This window comes from Wyeomyia smithii, chromosome 3, assembly GCF_029784165.1.
Source record: "Wyeomyia smithii strain HCP4-BCI-WySm-NY-G18 chromosome 3, ASM2978416v1, whole genome shotgun sequence".
In the NCBI taxonomy this organism is placed as follows: domain Eukaryota; kingdom Metazoa; phylum Arthropoda; class Insecta; order Diptera; family Culicidae; genus Wyeomyia; species Wyeomyia smithii.
This window is the reverse complement of record NC_073696.1, coordinates 146,172,353-146,176,031: the sequence shown is the minus strand read 5'-3', so window position 1 is coordinate 146,176,031 and position 3,679 is coordinate 146,172,353. Positions and strand designations below refer to the sequence as shown.

At 37.5% G+C, this 3,679-nt stretch overlaps 1 long non-coding RNA gene across 1 annotated transcript; it reads left to right on the top strand.

Moving 5' to 3' along the window:
* Positions 1 to 2,523: 2,523 nt before the first annotated feature.
* LOC129726718 (uncharacterized) lies at positions 2,524 to 3,384 on the top strand. The gene is made up of 3 exons (XR_008728388.1): positions 2,524 to 2,766; positions 3,257 to 3,288; positions 3,344 to 3,384. It is a non-coding gene; the product is annotated as an uncharacterized LOC129726718 (long non-coding RNA).
* The last annotated feature ends 295 nt before the right edge of the window (positions 3,385 to 3,679 follow it).

Genomic DNA, 3,679 nt, shown 5'->3' with positions numbered 1-3,679 from the left:
AAAATCGATTTTTGTTCGGCATAAGCTTTTTACGACCTTTTTTTGGCTATATTTATGGAGATATTGTTTTGTTTGCGTTTTCTGGTTTATCAATCATTTTTAACGAATTTTCGTACACAACATCTACTAACGATACGGCTTTTTAGTTTATTGCCATCTTCTTTTACCGCGTGTACTCTTTTGGCGGTTTTTTTTTCTACTAAGAGTTTTCGTTGTCGCTCATCCCATAGACCATTTCACGAGACGTTTGTGAACTTGATTCATGAACGAAATTTTGACAGAAAGTTTGGAACCGCTGACATAATGCACGTGAAGGCATCATCAACATCAGCAGGATCCGTGACACCTGTCAGTTCGTGAAATTGTCTATTGTATCGGATGCACTAAGAGCAATCCAAACCTGTATAATTGGGTTGTTTAGCTATTCACGGATTTCCGATTATTATATATATCCAAAAGAGTGTAATTTTCTAAATAAAACGTGATTTTTAAAACTTTATATCATTTTCCCTCGGTTTTTAAATGAACAATAAAAATTCGCTCTAAACCGCTACAGTGACAGTTGGTGGATGGGCGAACTGTCATTGTAGCGGTTTCGAGCAGATTTCAAGCAGTTTTAAATCGTGATTTAAAAAGCGAAGGACAATGATAGATTTTTTTAAATCACGTTTTGCTTAAAAAATTCAGATCTTTCAGATGATATAAAAAACTGGTATAGCTGAACAACCCAATTCATAAAAAAATCGGAACATCCGCAGCACAAACTCAAATGAACAAAAATGGCGAGCGCGACACCATGCAGAACAAAATACAGCACGGCATATACACGACCATTCAATTCAACTTTTTGCAATATTTGAGTTAACGAGTACCCCGCTACTCATAATTTAAAAATAAGCGCATATACCTTTTCTACCTAAATCAAAAAATTGGTACTTGATAGTAAACACCCACAACGATAGTAAACAACGTCCCTACGGAAGCCAATTTTCAAAAAGTGCACTTGCAGAGGTAGCAAATATGAAATAATGTTGGCTAATATCCAAAATGGTAAATTCAATATCAATGCAATGCAAAATTTCAGCTCAATCGGAATACAGGAGTATTTGGTCTAAATTTCACTTCTCGACTTATGATGAAAAGCACAGTTTGTAATAGTTTTTTGTTTTGTGCCAAATGTCTAATGCCTTGTTCACACTATAGCAGATATCACGTGATATCGCGTATCTTGAAACATACATACATCTAGTTTTCACGGAAAATTCGGAGTATGGGATTTGAAATCAAGATGCGCGATATTACATCATGTGAACGGGTTATTAGAAATGTATAAAACGTCGAGGTCGGGTGTTATCCAAAAATCGAAATTTTACTAACTGTTCGTGAGGGTGATTTTTTAAAAATTTCGAGACGGTCTCGTGGTCTGGTAATTAGGGGCGTCAGGTAAGCGATCATTAGATTGTTGCATCGAATATTGCTTTTTTGCGAAGAATATTTGCCGCGACTTAAATTGTTTTTTGACCGCAAAAACTATGTTAACGATTCTATGATTGAAAAATGTAACTGCTTCCTTGTTGAGAATATTTTCATTCTAAGGCACGCTATTCAGTTCGAGGTGCAAACTTGTCTCGTCGTTCTTTTCATCCTCGCTAGGGATGGGCGAACGGCTCACGAGTCGTTCATATGAACCGGTTCTTAGAAAAGAGCGAAAGAACGAACGGCTCACGAAAACGAACCACGGTTCTTTAGGCGCACCAGAACTGTTTGGTTCGCGCGAACCCGAAGTTTACCGAGACAACAACGCTCGTGAATCATTGTGAACCATGAGTCGGTTCAGAGCCGCTCTTGTAAAAGAGCCGTTTCACTCACCTCTAATCCTTGATATATTTCACAATGCATGCGTGTTAGCCAAATTTCATACGGGTTTGTCTATTGATGTCGCGTTTACAAAGGCAAAAAAATGGTTACTGCGTTAAAAACACTTGAGGGACTTGATTTTGCTGCGGATTGTTCTTTTCAACTCGACGGCAAGGTTATACAGCTTCCCTGACCTACAGAAAACGTCGAAATGGTCTGCGTGCACTATCCGCCATTACCGCTCGTGGAACGCTGGATATGCTGGAACTTGTGGAAGTGGTGACTTACTCATGAAAAAAGTTGTCATGGACGTAGACAATTGTTTGAACCAACAAAAACATTTGAAATGCGTTTTTCTCGGTTTCATGTCTATCTGCCATTCTTCAATCATGCAATTCTTCAACTATGGGCATCCCGGTGAAAAATTGACACATTTTTCAGATCAGTGTCCGAATTTCGAGCACACACTTCTTCGGAGAGAAAAAAAAAATTCATAAACTATCAATGAAGAAATTTTCTTCTCTTCAAAGAAAAGTGTTCTCGGAATTTGGCCGCAGATTACGTTAGCAACAATAAATGCAATCACTATTGTCTTCAATCCATTTTGCACACTTATATTTTTCAGGCGGAAAAAAAACGATCTTACCATCCAAAGGATCGATTCAGTAAAAAATCGCTCGCATAGAAATCAATTTATAAAATCGATGAATCGACCAAAAAAGATCGATTTTGCAAAAATCGGATCGATCTTGCCCATTGCTACTATCAAAGGGGACACCTTGAGCTTTCGACTGATGAGTATAAGAGCGATACTAGTTTTTTTCGGATAAGTTTCTTCTACCAGAGACACCGTGACTACATACCTTCTTCGATTTTCGAAACAGGATTATTTGGTACCTATGGCTTCAGGTATGTAAGCACTCAATGAAAAAAATATGTTTAGGGCAAAACTAAGTTGTTTCTTGTCCAAAATAAATTCAAATGTATGTGTGGAAAACCACAAACCAGGGTAGACAACGTAAGTGTTTTTGAGGGTGCGATGAATAATAATAGTTGTTCGGATAGAATCGAACCACTTTTTTGCAGCAGTGTTGATTTGCACAGCTCAAACTAGAAGAGAATTTATTTACAGAAGTTTGACCATTAGTATTATTTTTAGTTTCCGTTTTAAACATTTTTTAAAGCTTACAATTAATAGTTTCGCCTATATTTTCCTTCTTGCACGCCACAAATTCCTCTACCAATTTGCGATCTTCCAAATTGCCTATCTCAGCGCATTGTTTTTGCCTGCTATTCGAATCCTGTTATAGTGCACTAATTAATCACTAGTTTATATTTCAATTATTTAGGTTTACTTACGATCGTTTGAGTTTTTTTTATTTCAATCTCTTCTTCTCAGGTTACATACAACAGGTGCTGCGGTCGCTGTGGGTAAGTACACGCGTTTGTTATTATGTGTCTTCTTATATTTTCTATTTACTTACAGGTGAATAAATCTTCGACTACTATTAACTATGCCTTCCGAACTATTTCTGCTTTGCAAACTAAAGTGTTTTAATTGTAATTTGCACTAATAATTCGCAATATAAATTTGGAAATCTTTAAACTTTCTCACTCACTAATGAAAACTGGTTGTTTATCTTCCTCCCTATTGTTCAAATCTCGCTGTCAGGCAGCTGCCAATCTAGAGGGTACATTCCATCTTGCCGTCGGCGCTTACACCATCGGGCCGCACTGTGGGCGCAACAATAGTGGTACTCCATAAGTTAACCGTAATGTAGTTCTTTCTTTTCGCGCACCCCCATGGTACACATTCGAAGAA